This window comes from Cherax quadricarinatus, chromosome 44 (genome assembly GCF_038502225.1).
Source record: "Cherax quadricarinatus isolate ZL_2023a chromosome 44, ASM3850222v1, whole genome shotgun sequence".
NCBI lineage: Eukaryota > Metazoa > Arthropoda > Malacostraca > Decapoda > Parastacidae > Cherax > Cherax quadricarinatus.
In genome coordinates, this window is record NC_091335.1 from 20438264 (window position 1) to 20458529 (window position 20266).

Sequence of the window (20266 nt, forward strand, 5' to 3'; positions counted from 1 at the left end):
GTACCTTGAAGCGTGTTCTTCAAGAACGGGTACCTTGAAGTGAAGCGTTTTTCAAGAACGGGTTCAAGAACGGGTACCTTGAAGTGTGTTCTTCAAGAACGGGTACCTTGAAGTGTTTTCTTCAAGAACGGGTACCTTGAAGTGTTTTCTTCAAGAACGGGTACCTTGAAGTGTGTTCTTCAAGAACGGGTACCTTGAAGTGTGTTCTTCAAGAACGGGTACCACGAAGCGTGTTCTTCAAGGACGGGTACCTTGAAGTGCGTTCTTCAAGAACTGGTACCTTGAAGCGTGTTCTTCAAGAACGGGTACCTTGAAGCGTGTTCTTCAAGAACTGGTACCTTGAAATGTGTTCTTCAAGAAAGGGTACCTTGAAGCGTGTTCTTCAAGGACGGGTACCTTGAAGCGTGTTCTTCAAGGACGGGTACCTTGAAGCGTGTTGAAGAACTGGTACCTTGAAGCGTGTTCTTCAAGGACGGGTACCTTGAAGTGTGTTCTTCAAGAACGGGTACCTTGAAGCGTGTTCTTCAAGGACGGGTACCTTGAAGTGTGTTCTTCAAGAACGGGTACCTTGAAGCGTGTTCTTCAAGAACTGGTACCACGAAGCGTGTTCTTCAAGGACGGGTACCTTGAAGCGTGTTCTTCAAGGACGGGTACCTTGAAGTGTGTTCTTCAAGGACGGGTACCTTGAAGCGTGTTCTTCAACAACGGGTACCTTGAAGTGTGTTCTTCAAGAACGGGTACCTCGAAGCGTGTTCTTCAAGGACGGGTACCTTGAAGTGTGTTCTTCAAGAACTGGTACCTCGAAGCGTGTTCTTCAAGGACGGGTACCTTGAAGTGTGTTCTTCAAGAACTGGTACCTTGAAGTGTGTTCTTCAAGAACGGGTACCTTGAAGCGTGTTCTTCAAGAACGGGTACCTTGAAGCGTGTTCTTCAAGGACGGGTACCTTGAAGCGTGTTCTTCAAGGACGGGTACCTTGAAGCGTGTTCAAGGACGGGTACACTGAAGCGTGTTCAAGGACGTGTACAATGAAGCGTGTTCAAGGACGGGTACCTTGAAGCGTGTTCAAGGACGGGTACACTGAAGCGTGTTCAAGGACGGGTACAATGAAGCGTGTTCAAGGACGGGTACAATGAAGCGTGTTCAAGGACGGGTACACTGAAGCGTGTTCAAGGACGGGTACAATGAAGCGTGTTCAAGGACGGGTACACTGAAGCGTGTTCAAGGACGGGTACAATGAAGCGTGTTCAAGGACGGGTACAATGAAGCGTGTTCAAGGACGGGTACACTGAAGCGTGTTCAAGGACGGGTACAATGAAGCGTGTTCAAGGACGGGTACAATGAAGCGTGTTCAAGGACGGGTACAATGAAGCGTGTTCAAGGACGGGTACAATGAAGCGTGTTCAAGGACGGGTACACTGAAGCGTGTTCAAGGACGGGTACAATGAAGCGTGTTCAAGGACGGGTACAATGAAGCGTGTTCAAGGACGGGTACACTGAAGCGTGTTCAGGGACAGGTACAATGAAGCGTGTTCTTCAAGGACGAGTACCTTGAAACATGTAAAAGGCTCTTGATCCACAGAATTACAGGTAATCTACGCTGAATTTAAAATGATTACTTCCCGTTCTCCAGGCGTTGTATGACTAACGAGTTTACCGCTTCCCAGTCAATAATAATAATAATAATAATAATAATAATAATAATAATAATAATAATAATATCAACTGATGTATCAACTGATGTATCAACTGTACACTGGCTGCTCTCTACTTAATATCACTCAGCTCCTACATAATATCAGCTTTGATGCGAGGAAAGGGAGGGGAGCTCCAACTCACTGAATCAAGAGCCCTCCAACGGCACCCAGAAAATATACCAAAAACACACTACAGATGTTTCGAGGGACTTCAACGCCTCAGAGATACCAAGCCAAGTCACATTCCTGCCTGGGATATACATGTACAACAATCACGGAGGGAGTTGAATGATAGCTCTAGGCCTTCCAACACATCATCAGGAGCATGTAATGCTGCAGAAAAGAGGAGGAAGTTCAAGAAAATACGATCAGAGTGAGCGCTTTTGCACAAGTGCTCCCTCTGATCGTATTTGTTTGGACTTTCTCCTCTTTTCAACAACACTGCAAGCTTCTGATGATGTGCTGATTGCAACACGAAAGGCCTAGAGGTATCATTCAACTCCCCCCATAGTTGTTTTGCATCTTGTGATGCGTCTTGCGATTTTTGCATAATGTATATGCATAATATATATATATATATATATTCTAGGTAGTAGGTTGGTAGACAGCAACCGCCCAGGGAGGTACTACCGTCCTGCCAAGTGAGTGTAAAACGAAAGCCTGTAATTGTTTTACATAATGGTAGGGTTGCTGGTGTCCTTTTTTCTGTTTCATAAATATGCAAGATTTCAGGTACATCTTGCTACTTCTACTTACACTTAGGTCACACTGCACATACATATACAAGCATATATATACATACCCCTCTGGGTTTTCTTCTATTTTCTTTCTAGTTCTTGTTCTTGTCTATTTCCTCTTATCTCCATGGGGAAGTGGAATAGAATTCTTCCTCCGTAAGCCATGCGTGTCATAAGAGGCGACTAAAATGCCGGGAGCAAGGGGCTAGTAACCCCTTCTCCTGTATATATTACTAAATTTAAAAGGCGAAACTTTCGTTTTTCCTTTTGGGCCACCCTGCCTCAGTGGGATATGGCTGGTGCGTTGAAAGAAAGAAATATATATATATATATATATATATATATATATATATATATATATATATATATATATATATATATATATATATATATATATATATATATATATATATACATATATATATATATATATATATATATATATATATATATATATATATATATATATATATATATATATATGTATATATATATATATATATATATATATATATATATATATATATATATATATATATATATATATATATATATATATATATACAAACACACATGGTAGGAGAGTGGGCGAGGGTGTAATGTTTCTAGCAGTGATAAGAGATTATAAAAGAGGAAATGTGGGTGGCGTGGGCAGGGATAAAGAGGAGTGTGTGGGCGTGGGCGTGGGCGTGGACAGTCATAAGGGGTTAACGACCTCCAAGTCATATTTGCTCACTTCAATGCTCACATCGCCTCGCTGGGCTTATGTGTACATGCTCGCTTATGTATGTATTGGTGTATGTTCATAAATACGCGTGTGTACATAAGTACATGCTCGCGCGTGTGTGTACGCCGAGTGCGCACTATTTGCGTGTACACAGTGCGGTAACACATGTAATATTTACCTAAGTATGAGGCGCATGTAAACAAACGTGGAATGTGAGGTGAAATACGTGATCCCAGGATAGTGCTCTCGTAATTAATTCTTTCCTTCCTTTCTCTCTCCCTCTCTCTTGCTCTCTCTCTCTCTCTCTCTCTCTCTCCCTTTGTTTGTTACTACTACTACAATCATTACTACTACTACTACTACTACTAATAATAATAATAATAAACACAGACGTCAACTTCAAGTGGCTGCCAGACATTTCCTCTGCTTTCTGACTTCATTTCTCTAATATCCATCATTTTAGAAATCCACTGATATCTGCCCGTCGGATGGTGTAATGGCTGATTGTTGCTGTCAGTGAATTCGAGCCGAGTGATAGAAGCATCTCCGGTGTTGGAATTAAAGGTGCAGGCCAGAGTCGGGCTAAGACATAAGTCTTCCTCTGCAGCCTGTCTGGAAATCGGAGGTGAAACACATGGGAGAGGCAGTCCATGGAAGTGATGCATACTCGTGGTAAGAGCGAGGTTGTGCCTTATATAGCGCTATGCTGTCTCTGCTGTGGAGTAAGTACGAGGCTCATCTTAATGTAAGCTTCTTGGCTCTCTTGCTATGTTTTCGGTCTCTAGACTATGTTTCGGCCCCGATAGACCAAAACAGTCAAGGGCTAATGCGTCGGTCTGGAGTTTTTATGACTCTGATTGCAGGTTCTATCCCAGCCCGTGGCTTTGTCAAACCGTTATCAGCATGACAAAGCTCTTGGAGAGCGAAACGTTGCCACAATAAAATGTCACACTAGTTACACAAGTATCCTTTTACCTAACAGGCTTAACAGTAATAGGTATCATACAGTATCAGACATCTAATAGGCCAGCTGCCTGCTGACTTTTTCTTAATAACGCTGATGGCCACATCATTGTTATTATCAGAAAATAATGACAGAATTTGTTGTGAATTACATATATTTTTTGCGGGTATGTGTTCTACTTGCTTTTGTAATAAGTGCTCCAGTAACATCGTGCTCGGGGAAAATATTAGATAGGAGTTGTACTACGTTCCTCAGGGTTTTTATGAGAATTTTGTGCCTTACAGCCTCTTTCCTTTCATACTGAGACGTCTCATCTCTCTGAGATCATTCTGGCACCTTGCCTGGAGGTTGGTTTTTCTGGGACTTACATCTTGACATCTAAATGGTCTGCAAGAGGATTAACCTTTATTTGATTGCTGGAAGTGACCATACCATCCTATCATTTTAGAGGTGGAACTATGTCGGGGACCATCCGGATTTGGAGCCTACTCTTCCTTATCTAAATTTTCTGTTTTCCAGCTGGAGATGGTTAGTTTATGTTATATATTTGCCAGAGAAAATCACCTAACGCGATTCTTATTCGTATGGTGACCCGCCATGGGATCCGAAGAGTTTCTTGTATATACACTGACGATGAATAAGACATGTGCTGCCCCTGGGTAGTCTAGATCTGGGAGCCTAGACCACTATACCAGTGGATATAGTGGTCTAGGCTTCTACAACGCTGGCGTCCTGTAGTGTCTAGAAATGACCCAGCGCTGAACTTCACTTCCTGTGGATGTTCCTCTTGTGGGGTGGAGGGAAAAGTGTTGCTTTTTCAAACTTTAGTCCTAGCACCAGCTGCTTCACGAGGCAACGAGAGAAACCAGAGTAGATTCCAAGACTTAGTAACGTACTACAAATGAGGGATGTACGCGTGCTGGAGAATCAGAATGTAATTAGCTTGTTATCAGGATGGTGTGAAAAATAAGATCCTCACAGATATCGTAGTACAAAGACAGTTTTTTCATGTTATAGTGGCTTGAAGAAGCTCACCTAGGAGAGAAATACTGTGCAAATAAAAGCTTGCTTTGCTGTGTTTATTAATGCCATGTCCCCACCATCCTGGAGCTCAGTAGCGGTAAATCAAATCAAAGAGGTGGCCAGTTTACCTTCTGTAACGAAAGAAGAATCCCAGATATAAATCCCGAAGTCTACCAAAAAAAAAGTTAAAAAAAAAAAAACGGCAAGGAGATATGAAGTTACATCTGTATAAAATGTAACTGAAGTCACCAATAATTCTAATCACTTGGCGGTCGTGTAGAAGTAGAAAGGAGTACATTCTTCATCAGGATGTTGTTCGAGTCTGCACGCTGCCACTGAGGTCTGCATATTGCACTTACTGTTACGTTCTTGCAGTTTGCACAAAACCCGAAGAAATTCATATCTATATAATCAAGAGTGATAACACTAATGAGCCGCCAGACATGTATAGTTCACAACAGCATATGACAGCATTTCCATGATCTTGAATCCATGAGATGTAGCCACGACAATACTACCTACGCGACCCTACCCGTATAGTTTCATTGTATCTGCAAGGTGTAGCCATGACAACACCACTTCTACGACTCCAGCCTGTATAGCCTCGTTGCATCTACAAGGAGCTACCAACAATTTTAGCAAAGTTATCTACAGCAGTGTCGTACAAAAGCTGTTTCCAGCCTACCAACCATAACAAAACAATGAGTGCTCAGTAGACCTGTGCGTGGGCTCACCAACACTGACAACAAAGCCATGCATGTTGACAAACAGCATGCTGATGGAGTGCTTCCTTGTGTATCCTCATGGCTCTTCATGTTTGTGTACAGCTGGACTATGCAGGTGTATGAAGCGGTTACCCTTGAGGCAGGTAAGATAATGGGGCGTAGCCACGCTAATCCCAGCTACAATGGGATTATAGCTGCGTGGGTGTAAACATGCACACCTCTATCTGAGATCCTGTTGATGTGTTCACTGAACTAGTACACTATCTCTCTCTCTCTCTCTCTCTCTCTTATTTTATAGAAGGTAACGAAACACTTCCACATTAGTGGTGGTGGTGCAATGAAGACGCCCACACTGCTGCTACCCACACCCACACTGCTGCTACCCACAGCCACACTGCTGCTACCCACAGCCACACTGCTGCTACCCACAGCCACACTGCTGCTACCCACACCCACACTGCTGCTACCCACACCCACACTGCTGCTACCCACACCCACACTGCTGCTACCCACACCCACACTGCTGCTACCCACACCCACACTGCTGCTACCCACGCCCACACTACCACTACCCACACCCACACTGCTGCTACCCACACCCATACTACCGCTACCCATGCCCACACTACCGCTACCCACACCCACACTGCTGCTACCCACACCCACACTACCGCAACCCATGCCCACACTACCGCTACGCACATCCACACTGCTGCTACCCACACCCACACTATCGCTACCCACGCCCACACTGCCGCTACCCACATCCACACTACTGCTACCCACACTACCCATGCCCACACTGCCGCTACCCACATCCACACTACCGCTACCAACGCCCACACTACCGCTACTCACGCCCACACTACCACTACCCACACCCACACTGCCGCTACCCACACCCACACTGCCGCTACCCACACCCACACTGCCGCTACCCACACCTACACTGCTGCTACCCACGAACACACCATTATTTTAAACACTCTTCGCCCCAAAAATAGAGGCGAGTGTGGGTAGTAAGGGACGGACACACGGATGAGCCAGGCGGATGAAAGAACGTACAACAGGGAACGTGGAGCAACTGCAGGGAACGTGCAACAACAGGGAACGTGAAATAACTTCTGGAAATGAGCAACAACTGCAGGAAACGTGCAACTGCAGTAAACGAGCAACAACTGCAGGGAACGTGCAACAACTGCAGGGAACGTGCAAAAACTGCAGTAAACGAGCAACAACTGCAGGGAACGTGCAACAACAGGGAATGTGCAGCAACTACAGGAAGCATGCAACAACTGCAGGGAGCATGCAACAACTGCAGGGAACGAACAACTGCAGGGAAGAATGAGTCGCTTGAAGCTCCATAAATATGAGAGCGTCAGCAACGTATGCCAGGGAACCATAATGTTGTGTAAACACCTACAAGATGCGCCGAGTAAATTTATTAAAAAATTTTCGCCCACACAGGGTCTTTACCACGCAGGACTTGATAAAACCCACTGTGTGCACGAAACGTCGACGTCAGTAAAAATAACCACTACATCTATATGCCATTCCAACGTATAAACGACCAATTTAATATTGGCTTTCGGAACCTGTGGTGATTCATTCATATGTGAGTCAAATACTAAAGCATATCTCAGCATAGAATATTCATCTCAGACTTGCAAAACAACCTGAGATTCATACACTTGCCTGTAAACTAATCTAACATTAGAGACCCAAGCTACAAGGACAGAGGGAAAGAGATCAAGCTTAGTACTAATCAACGAATAATATGAGGAGACGAGCTCACAATTGTCTACTCAGGAATCGACAAAGTTCATAGACTGCTTAAAAGTGCTGGGGCCATGAAGAGGGAGATACAACTGAAAACGAAGTACCAAAATGGAGTAAGAGCGAGCATGCTGAAATCACCGCAGAAGGCAGTAGAGAATTTTAGATATGAACTGGAATGCAAACACAACAAAATCAGGGTTTTGGGATACGTCACATCAAACTGGAGGATCAAGAGGTCATTATTTGGGTGTTGTAGTCGCTGGAGTTAAGTATGACGGCTCCGACAGTGGAGATGACAATGTTGAAGTCTTCAGAGGGCAATGATGTACCGTCAGGTGAGACTGACTTCGGAAGGTTCATACTGGGCTACGGTGATTGTCCTACTCGCAGCAGGGCATTCACTGTCATAGTGCCTGTGGTTTCGGCTGATCAAATCAAGTAGGTGGTTTGGTTTGCTTAGGTTCGTGATGAATCTGAGTCACACACCGGTTACGGACCCGGTAGCGGGGGCGTTGACCCCGAACCCCCCCCTCCAGGTATACCCCAGCCAACTATGAGGAGCAGGAGACACAAATAGAAAATGAAGACACGGATGAGCCATAGAGATGTAAGGAAGTATTTACTCTCAAGATGGCTGAAAAGTGGAATGACTTGGACGAGGCAGTGTTCGAGGCAAACTCAATATACAGCTGAAAGAGTAGTAGTGATAAGGCCCGAGAGGCAAGAAATCCGTGATACTGATTATGGTATTCTAGGATTTGAGTTCTGACCCATACCAATACAAATTGGTGAGTAGACACACACACATACACATACAAAAGACCAAATGTATATGAACAAGTGTCTTCGACAAACGGTGAGCATGATAAAAACATGAGAGGACATAAACGGACTAGAATGCATGAAGACAATGGAGAGGCAACAGGAGTGGTCAAACAGGCGGCTTATGAAGTTCAACCAGGACTAGTACAAGGTCATGCACCCAGGATAGGGGAAGATAAGACCGGACACAGAGTACAACCAAGATGGACAGAAAATAAATATCGACCAAGAGGAAGGACCTGAAGGTAAATATACACAATATACCGCAGAAGGTAAACTACACAGCCACGGCAGCACGTCAGGCTAGAATATCTAAGAACTGCCTTATTTCCCCACAGGAAAAGTTCCTTGATGCTGGTGAGGGGCTCCTGATCTGATGAAATGGACCTGTGCTTCAATTCCTTGAATCAAACCTGAATGTCTACCATTCCCTTAGTTGCTGTGTGATCCATACAAGATGAGCACTCTACATGTTACATTTATCAGTGAGTATGCAGCTCCAGCATGGAGTCTAACCTTGAACAAAATATATTCAGAAGCAGAAGGAGGTTCAGAAGGTTGGAACAAACTCATCCCAGAGCTGGAAGGACTAAACTACGATGATAAACTAAGAAAGCTTCACCTTACAAGCTTAGAAGAGAGACGAACCAGGGGTGAGAACTTGACTATAAGATCTCTGTATATAACTGAATAAACCATTGGCTAGCGCTTACTTAAAATATGTTATTAAGTGGAAATGCAAGTACTGGGGTCCTGGGTACGTAGAACGAAGCTAAATACAGCTAAGCAAAAGTTATAAAGTCGGTAGGAAAGTAGAACTAACCGTAAGAAGAAAATATGGAGATGAACGAAATACACAACTTCAAGAATAAGTACGACATGACCCAGGAAGCAAGTAGGTATATGAATATATACTGGTTTATAGGTGTTTAAAAGTGGAAACCATTAGCTGAGAACCACCCTTATAACTACAACTAGGAAAGTACGTACGTACGTATACAAACACACACACACACACACGCACGCACGCACACGCAAGCACACACACACACACACACACACACACACACACACACACACACACACACACACACACACACACACGCACGCACGCACGCACGCACGCACGCACACACAAGCGCACGCAGACGCACGTACGCACACACACACGCACGCACGCACACGCAAGCACACACGCACGCACGCACGCGCGCACACACACAGTGTGAGGTTACATACAGGTGAGAGTGGAAGTGTTGATCATCACCTGGGCACCTGATGCTCAACCAGGTGCCACAGGGTGCCAGATATAACCTACCTGGAACGCCTGAGCAGGTGCGAGGCACCCGCCCCGCTGCCTTATAAGGCTGCCAGCCCTGGCCACGCCCGCACGCCCACACGCACGCAAATGGGCGTGGGTGGCACACGTGGGTACAAGCAAGTCTTCCTAGGTGGCACACGTGTTCAAAACACACGTTAATATAACACTGTTAACACCAGGGGGACGCACTGTGTACACTAGGCAAGGGTAAGCCTTAACACGCTAGTTAGAACGTTGGTATATTGACGTTCTTGTGAGGTAAAGAGTCAGAGTAGGGCACACCAGGAGCGCCGAGCAACACAACCACACGCTAGACCTGTCTGACACACACTGCTGATGCTGACGATGTTCCTGCCTCCTGCCTTCACCTCCACCTTCCCTCCTCCCTCACTACCAGCCTTCACCCACCCTCCTTCAATCCCATCCTGCACCTCCCCCCCACTCATTTATCACTCCTCCGGCACTCCTTTAATCATTTATCAACCCTCCAGCAACCCCTCCCTCATTTATCAACCCTCCAGCACCCTCTCCAACATTTATTACCTCTCATGCGCGCCCTCTCATATTAAGCGCTCCAGCATCACCCTCTTTCTCATTTATCACCCCTCCAGTACCCCCTCCTTCATTTATCACCCGTAATACCCTCCCTTACTTATCACTCCTCCAGTGCTCCCTCTCTCATTTATCACCCCTAATACCCCTCCCTCATTTATCACTCCTGTACTCCCCCTCATTTATTACTCCTCCTGTACTCCCTCATTTATCAATTATCGGAGCCTTGTTGGACTGGAGGAGCAGCTAGTACCTCACTCCCAAATCACATATACTAATATCAACAAAAAAATATCCCAACAAACACGCAATACGACTTCATTTGTTTGCAAATATACAAGGTCTTAAACCATCATCAACAACAAAATACCTTTCATCAGTGGAGTCAAATGCGATGTTTGTGGCCTTCACAGAGACCCCACTCAAAAGACCACTTTGACAACGATGTGTAACAGGGTACAACTTACTGAGACGCGACAGAAAGAACAGACAACAAGTAGGAGGAGGAGGGGGAAGGGTTGGCTGGTATGTCAAAGAGTCGCACATTTGTCGAGTTATTAAACACCACAAATGATGTAGCTGAAGTTTTAGCAATAATGATTGAGAACCAAAATCTAGTCATTGTGGTTGTATATAAGCAGCCAGATGCAACTTCCCAACAGTTCAAGAAACAATCACTGAAATTGATTACTGTCTGGAAAATCTTCCAGGCCGAGCCCCAAATGTCTTGCTACTTGGTGATTACAATTGAAGACAAACAAAATGAAAGATTGTAGTAAATGTTATAGCAGTGACAATCCTTGGAGGCCCCTCGGATGAAAAGTGACACACGTGACCTGCTGGATCTCTGTAATAAATTCACGCTAAACCAGTAAATAGTGGAGCCAACAAGACTGGAAAACACATTTGACCTTATTTTCACGAATAATAATGACCTGGTACGAAATATAACAGTATCAAAGATGGCAGGATGGATAACGAGAACTTTCAAAATAAGGGATGTTCATGAATGGTGTACAATACCCACAAGAAGAAAATTAAGACACATGTCCGACATCTGAGTATCTTTATTGTGGTATAAACCTTGGTAATAAATACCGACAAGTTGGTTTAGAAAGACACGTAAGCAAACACTATGACATATTTCTAATAAATATGTCATAGTGTTTGCTTACGTGTCTTTCTAAACCATCTTTATTGTAGACGTTTCGCCATCCAGTGGTTTTATCAACAAATTGAAGGACATAATTGGAAGACAGTAGAACTATATACAAAAGATGAGGTAATCAGTCCCTCAGCCTTGTAACTGAAGAGCACCGAAGTCTTGAAGAATCTGAAGAACAGGCAACAAAGCTGGTATATAGTTTTACTGTCTTCCAATTATGTCCTTGAATTTGTATTGATAAAGCCACTGGTTGGCGAAACGTCTATAATAGATACACAGATGTTGCACATGTGTCTAATTTTTAAAAAGAGGGATGCCAAGCCAATTATGATCCTCTATAAGTTACTTCTCTCTAGGCTGGAATACTGCTGTACACTAATAGCCCCATTCAAGGTAGGTGAAATTGCAGAGCTAGAGAAAGTACAGAGAACCGTCATTGTACGTATCAGTTCAAACACTTTAATTACTGGGAAGGTTTGAAAGTCCCTTGACTTGTACTCCCTGGAACGCAGGCGAGAAAGATACATCATAATCTATACCTGGACTGGTCCCAAATCTGTACACAGAAATCGCTCCCTACGACAGCAAAAGACTAGGCAGATGGTGGAACATACCCCAAATGAAAAGCAGGGGTGCCATGAGTACACTAGGAGAAAACACATTAAGTGTCTGGGGCCCGAGACTGTTCAACAGCCTCCCATCATACAAAAGAGGAATTACAGTAGCAGTTACAGCAGCAGTAACAATAGCAGAGGTAACAATAGCAGTTACAGCAGCAAAAATAGAAAAAGGTACAGCATCAGTAACAGTAGCACTTACAGCAACAGCAGCAGTAGCATCTACAGCAACAAAAGCAGTAGCATCTACAGCAACAGAAGCAGTAGCATCTACAGCAACAGAAGCAGTAGCATCTACAGCAACAGCAGCAGTAGCATCTACAGCAACAGAAGCAGTAGCATCTACAGCAACAGCAGCAGTAGCACCTACAAAAACAGAAGCAGTAGCATCTACAGCAACAAAAGCAGTAGCACCTACAGCAACAGAAGCAGCTACAGCAACAGCAGCAGTAGCATCTACAGCAACAGCAGCAGAAGCATCTACAGCAACAGAAGCAGTAGCATCTACAGCAACAGTAGCAGCTACAGCAGCAGTAGCATCTACAGCAACAGTAGCAGCTACAGCAACAGTAGCAGCTACAGCAGCAGTAGCATCTACAGCAACAGTAGCAGCTACAGCAGCAGTAGCATCTACAGCAACAGTAGCAGCTACAGCAACAGTAGCATCTACAGCAACAGTAGCAGCTACAGCAGCAGTAGCAGTAGCAACAGCAGCGGATGTTCAACAGTGCATGGTAAGTGTGGGTGGAGCCTATTTCTTACAGCAAACTTCCCAGAGCAATAATATCCCCTTCCCTTCCCCATGTGTGTACTCTCCTATATATGGTTTCAGGGGTCGATTCACAGCTCCTGGCAGTGTGTATGTGTGTGTGTGTGTGTGTGTGTGTGTGTGTGTGTGTGTGTGTGTGTGTGTGTGTGTGTGTGTGTGTGTGTGTGTGTGTGTGTGTGTGTGTTAGAGTGCTTCCCTTGCATGTTGAACTATACGTTGATTAATCTGTCAATATTAATGTTGCTCATCCTTTATATAAGAGCAGATTTATCATTTTATTGTTGGTTTGCAGTGGTGGCAAGTCGGTTATTAAGACACAAGTGCAACACTGGTGTATATTATTGAAAAGTTACGTCTGTTGGAATCAGCGAACAACAGGTGAATCTGATGTTTATTTCTATACCTCTGATTATTGTATGCCTAACACATTCTCGTATAAACTTAACACATTCTAATATGTCTAACACATTCTTCTGTTTAACATTTTCTTGTGTACCTAAGGCATTCTTGCGTGTGGCAGAGCAGGTAATTAATTTTCTTGGCCGCCTAGACAAGGTAATCCACACTAGGCGTTGCTCTCTTGTTCCAGTTAGTTTACAGATAAAAAAAAAATCCCCAATATTTGAGATATTATGTATAGAGGCAAAAAACAGGGAGGAATGAGTGGCGGGTCCTGAGACCAGTTTTGACACCCACTACTGAACTAGTGTAGCGTGGCCCAGCTTAGCACACACCCACTACTGAACTACTGTAGTGTGTAGCCCAGCTTAGCACACACCCACTACTGAACTAGTGTAGTGTGTAGCCCAGCTTAGCACACACCCACTACTGAACTAGTGTAGTGTGTAGACCAGCTTAGCACACACCCACTACTGAACTAGTGTAGCGTGTGACCCAGCTTAGCACACACCCAATACTGAACTAGTGTAGTGTGTGGCCCAGCTTAGCACACACCCACTACTGAACTAGTGTAGCGTGTGACCCAGCTTAGCACACACCCAATACTGAACTAGTGTAGTGTGTGGCCCAGCTTAGCACACACCCACTAATGAACGAGTGTAGCGTGTGACCCAGCTTAGCACACACCCAATACTGAACTAGTGTAGTGTGTGGCCCAGCTTAGCACACACCCACTACTGAACTAGTGTAGTGGCCCAGCTTAGCACACACCCACTACTGAACTAGTGTGTGGCCCAGTTTAGTACACACCCGCCAGTGAACTAGTGTGTGGCCCAGCTCAGCACACACCCACTACTGAACTAGTGTAGTGTGTAGCCCAGCTTAGCACACACCCACTACTGAACTAGTGTAGTGTGTAGACCAGCTTAGCACACACCCACTACTGAACTAGTGTAGCGTGTGACCCAGCTTAGCACACACCCAATGCTGAACTAGTGTAGTGTGTGACCCAGCTTAGCAAACACCCACTACTGAACTAGTGTAGTGTGTAGCCCAGCTTAGCACACACCCAATACTGAACTAGTGTAGTGTGTAGCCCAGCTTAGCACACACCCACTACTGAACTAGTGTAGTGTGTAGACCAGCTTAGCACACACCCACTACTGAACTAGTGTAGCGTGTGACCCAGCTTAGCACACACCCAATACTGAATTAGTGTAGTGTGTGGCCCAGCTTAGCACACACCCACTACTGAACTAGTGTAGTGTGTGGCCCAGCTTAGCACACACCCACTACTGAACTAATGTAGTGTGTAGCCCAGCTTAGCACACATCCACCACTGAACTAGTGTAGTGTGTAGCCCAGCTTAGCACACATCCACCACTGAACTAGTGTAGTGTGTAGCCCAGCTTAGCACACACCCACTAATGAACTAGTGTAGCGTGTGACCCAGCTTAGCACACACCCAATACTGAACTAGTGTAGTGTGTGGCCCAGCTTAGCACACACCCACTAATGAACTAGTGTAGCGTGTGACCCAGCTTAGCACACACCCAATACTGAACTAGTGTAGTGTGTGGCCCAGCTTAGCACACACCCACTACTGAACTAGTGTAGTGGCCCAGCTTAGCACACACCCACTACTGAACTAGTGTGTGGCCCAGTTTAGTACACACCCGCCAGTGAACTAGTGTGTGGCCCAGCTCAGCACACACCCACTACTGAACTAGTGTAGTGTGTAGCCCAGCTTAGCACACACCCACTACTGAACTAGTGTAGTGTGTAGACCAGCTTAGCACACACCCACTACTGAACTAGTGTAGCGTGTGACCCAGCTTAGCACACACCCAATGCTGAACTAGTGTAGTGTGTGACCCAGCTTAGCAAACACCCACTACTGAACTAGTGTAGTGTGTAGCCCAGCTTAGCACACACCCAATACTGAACTAGTGTAGTGTGTAGCCCAGCTTAGCACACACCCACTACTGAACTAGTGTAGTGTGTAGACCAGCTTAGCACACACCCACTACTGAACTAGTGTAGCGTGTGACCCAGCTTAGCACACACCCAATACTGAATTAGTGTAGTGTGTGGCCCAGCTTAGCACACACCCACTACTGAACTAGTGTAGTGTGTGGCCCAGCTTAGTACACACTAGGCAAAACATTTCACTTATCATACACATATTGCTTAGCAAACTATTTTTTTTAATATAAATAAATAGCATTCTCATTCTCGGTGATCCGCAATCTCTCTCAAAATTATGAAAAAAAAAAATATGTTTAAGCCGCTGTACATTCCTCGAGAGATATCCTTAGTATCACATAACTCAAATTCCAGCCAACTAATACCCGTGTTCAGTAATGCTGATAAATTCGCTAACAATTACGGAGTTCCAAACAAATTTGAACGTTCCTCTCAGTCAGATACACCGGGGTTCGTAAATGAGACACTTGTGTGGGTATCTTTAATTCTGGAAACGTTTCGCCCACGCAGTGGCTTCTTCCAATAAGTCGATATGTTCAGTCCATAAATCTTGACGAAAGTCAAGATTTATGGTTTGAACACAATAACTCTAGGCTGAGGGACTGATTACCTCAAACTTATCGTCTACCTTTCTCTGCATTGGACTGAAGAAACCACTGTGTGGCGCAACGGTTCCAGAATAAAGATACCCAAATGATGCACAAGTATCTCATTTATCAACTTCTCAGTTTTATAAACCAATTATTTACACCAGGGTTGACAATATTAAGTGACTGACGAGGCAATCTTAGTTTATCGCACGAGAAAAATAGAACAATCTTTGTCTAACAAAACATCAACACGTCACCCACACAGTGATAAAGTTTATACTCAGCCCAGTGACAATCCAAAAACTTCATTAAAACACTGTGAATTATTATTATAGTCAAAATTAAGCGCTAAACACACCAGGGTCATCCAGCGCTGCTAGACACTATGAAGATAACTGTTCTTCTATCCCTTCAACTATCTTTTTTGTCAGTTGAAAAGTGTGGCCTCTTGTAATCCCTCTTGTAATCCCTCTTGTAATCCCTCTTGCAGGTTCTAAACATTTCTTTATTTATGCTTCCATGTTATTTTATGACCTTGTATATAGTTATCATATCTCCTGTTTTCCGTCTATTAAACAGCGTCACTAGTGCTTTTTTTTTTTTACCTTTTATTCTCATATTTTTTAAAGTCAGGTAGTCATTTATGTAGTGTGTTTGTGTGTACTTACCTAATTGTGGTTGAAAGGGTCGATTCATAGCTCCTGGCCCCGCCTTTTCACTGGTCGCTGGTGTGTGTGTGTGTGTGTGTCGCCCACACAAACTTCTCAAGTTACCTCACACACTTGCTCAACACTTTTTTTTCTGTCCAGATATGCAAAAATTTTGCCTGACCTACCTTATATAGCAGCCAGACCTTCACCACAAGAGTGTAGTTACCAACTATCAACGAGGACAAAGTCTCCTTATTGACTATTAATCACACGTTAACACAATAGGTTAGTTCAGATAAGCCTATACAAGCCTAACCTAAAACTGAATTTTGGTCTCCCACCATCAGAAACTGACACACACTGTAATCTAAATTTGTCAAATTTAAATACATTTTTGAAGATTCTCTCTCAGATATAGCATGTCATAAAGCCCGTGGTTTAATTAGCTACTGATATCCCATTAAACCAGGGCGAGGCTGTGACCATGTACCCATCCAATCAATGGCCAGATCCAAGTCTTCTTAACTTGATTAAAAATTACGAACTGTCGACACTAGTAAAGAAAAAATATTTATTATTATTCTCGCATTCAAGGGAGGAACTCTAAACCCGGAGGGGTCATGTGTCATACAGCATCTAGAGGAATGGGAGGTAGTCTGAAATACTCCAAGGGAAAGGAGGACAGTTCCATATCCTTGGATCAAAAGGTCACCACCAGAACCCAACGACTCTTTCCCTTAAACATTAGTGGTCATCAAGTGTTAGTGATGTGATCCTCGTGTCAGTGGTCATCAAGTGTTAGTGATGTGATCCTCATGTGTCAGTGGTCAAGTGTTAACGATGTGATCCTCATGTGTCAGTGGTCATCAAGTGTTAGTGATGTGATCCTCATGTGTCAGTGGTCATCAAGTGTTAGTGATGTGATCCTCATGTGTCAGTGGTCATCAAGTGTTAGTGATGTGATCCTCGTGTCAGTGGTCATCAAGTGTTAGTGATGTGATCCTCATGTGTCAGTGGTCAAGTGTTAACGATGTGATCCTCATGTGTCAGTGGTCATCAAGTGTTAGGATGTGATCCTCATGTGTCAGTGGTCATCAAGTGTTAGTGATGTGATCCTCATGTGTCAGTGGTCATCAAGTGTTAGTGATGTGATCCTCGTGTCAGTGGTCACCAAGAGTTATTATTGATGTGGTCCTCATGTGTCAGTGGTCAAGTGTTAGTGATGTGATCCTCATGTGTCAGTGGTCAAGTGTGATGTGATCCTCATGTGTCAGAGGTCACCAAGTGTTAGTGATGTGATCCTTATGTGTCAGTGGTCAAGTGTTAGTGATGTGATTCCTCATGTGTCAGTGGTCACCAAGTGTTATTAGTGATGTGATCCTCATGTGTCAGTGGTCACAAAGTGTTAGTGATGTGATCCTCGTGTCAGTGGTCACCAAGAGTTATTAGTGATGTGATCATGTGTCAGTGGTCGTCAAGTGTTAATGATGCAACTCATGCGTCAGTGGTCAAGTGTTAGTAATGTGATCCTCACGTGTCAGTGGTCAAGTATTAGTGATGTGATCCTCATGTGTCAGTGGTCAAGTGTTAGTAATGTGATCCTCATGTGTCAGTGGTCAAGTATTAGTGATGTGATCCTCATGTGTCAGTGGTCAAGTGTTAGTAATGTGATCCTCACGTGTCAGTGGTCAAGTATTAGTGATGTGATCCTCATGTGTCAGTGGTCAAGTGTTAGTGATGTGATTCTCATGTGTCAGTGGTCATTAGTGATGTGATCCTCATGTGTCAGTGGTCAAGTGTTAGTGATGTGATCCTCACGTGTCAGTGGTCAAGTGTTAGTGAAGCGATCCTCATGTGTCAGTGGTCAAGTGTTAGTAATGTGATCCTCACGTGTCAGAGGTCAAGTGTTAGTAATGTGATCCTCACGTGTCAGTGGTCAAGTGTTAGTAATGTGATCCTCATGTGTCAGTGGTCAAGTGTTAGTAATGTGATCCTCATGTGTCAGTGATCAAGTGTTAGTAATGTGATCCTCACGTGTCAGTGGTCAAGTGTTAGTAATGTGATCCTCATGTGTCAGTGGGCAAGTGTTAGTAATGTGATCCTCATGTGTCAGTGGTCAAGTGTTAGTAATGTGATCCTCATGTGTCAGTGATCAAGTGTTAGTAATGTGATCCTCACGTGTCAGTGGTCAAGTGTTAGTAATGTGATCCTCACGTGTCAGTGGTCAAGTGTTAGTAATGTGATCCTCACGTGTCAGTGGTCAAGTGTTAGTAATGTGATCCTCATGTGTCAGTGGGCAAGTATTAGTGATGTGATCCTCATGTGTCAGTGGTCAAGTGTTAGTAATGTGATCCTCATGTGTCAGTGGTCAAGTGTTAGTAATGTGATCCTCATGTGTCAGTGGTCAAGTGTTAGTAATGTGATCCTCACATGTCAGTGGTCAAGTGTTAGTAATGTGATCCTCATGTGTCAGTGGTCAAGTGTTAGTAATGTGATCCTCATGTGTCAGAGGTCAAGTGTTAGTAATGTGATCCTCATGTGTCAGTGGTCAAGTGTTAGTAATGTGATCCTCATGTGTCAGTGGTCAAGTGTTAGTAATATGATCCTCATGTATCAGTGGTCTTCACAACGCAATGTTCCAGGTGGCATAAACAAGTTTAAATTGGGCCCCCGAGAATGTCCTTGACGTACCTTATGTGTTTGTGTGTGTTGGTATGGTGGGCAGGAGTACAGGAATGTGTGCAGGTGGGCCTCTTATTCTCGCTTAACCCTAAAATATATAATCTATCTATATCTGTTTATCTATAGTTACTAGAGCAAGCCTGATCTTTTTCACTTTTCTCCCACAAGCATTATTTACTGTAGGTTTGGGACAGTCTATAAGCGGAGTTACAAAACTTGAACCTTTTACAATGATTTTTGAAGACTTAGAATACATATCCCCTCAAGGAAGGTTCCTTGATGTTGGTGAGGGGCTCTTGATTTAGGGAATTGGATCTGTGCTCCAGTTCCCCGAATTAAGCCTGAATGCCTTCCACATCCCCCCCCAGGCGCTGTATAATCCTCCGGGTTTAGCGCTTCCCCTTATTATAATAATAATAATAATAATAATTAGAATACATATAATTGAAATACTTCAGCATAATTTAAAGAAAAAAAAAAGGCAGATGCAGTTTAATATAGAAAGGCGGAGAGTCCTAACCCTCGGGATTGAAAAGAATCACATCACTTATAAAGTAGATAATGTAAAACCCATCATACAGAATGTGAAAAGGACTCAGGAATTATAATTAACAGTAATCTGAAGCTGATAGCTATGCCAAAACGTGCGTAATTAGGCTAGCAAACTACCTGGATGTTTGATTATCAAGGTCCTGTGGCTTGGTATGCAACGTGGTTCAGTCCCCGGCCGGGTGGAAACGTTGGGCGTGTTTCCTCATGTTAAGTAAAAGCACACAAATGCAACTAATGTGGCATTTTATTGTGGCAACGTTACCCTCTCAGAGGGTATATTGTTTGTAACGTTTCTACAATAAAATATCACATTAGTTACATTTGTGTCCTGTTACTTAACATATTGTCGATAATTCTACCAATATTAATACAATGTTTCCTTATACATGTTGTCCCCTTTCACCTAGCAGAAAGTAGGTACCTTGGTGTTAATTGACTGATGTGCGTCGCATCCTGGGGAACAAGATTGTAGGGCCACAATGGAAATAAGACAGTCCTCGATAACCCACTG

At 43.9% G+C, this 20266-nt stretch overlaps 1 protein-coding gene across 2 annotated transcripts in view; it reads right to left on the reverse strand.

The window, feature by feature from the left end:
• LOC128697353 (uncharacterized) overlaps positions 1–10119 on the reverse strand; it is a 272403-nt gene extending 262284 nt beyond the window's left edge. For both annotated transcript variants that reach the window (XM_070094179.1, XM_070094180.1), the window contains exon 1: positions 9791–10119. The gene's annotated coding sequence lies outside the window, so the exon portion shown is untranslated. The remainder of the gene's footprint in view (positions 1–9790) is intronic.
• Between the last annotated feature and the right edge of the window lie 10147 nt (positions 10120–20266).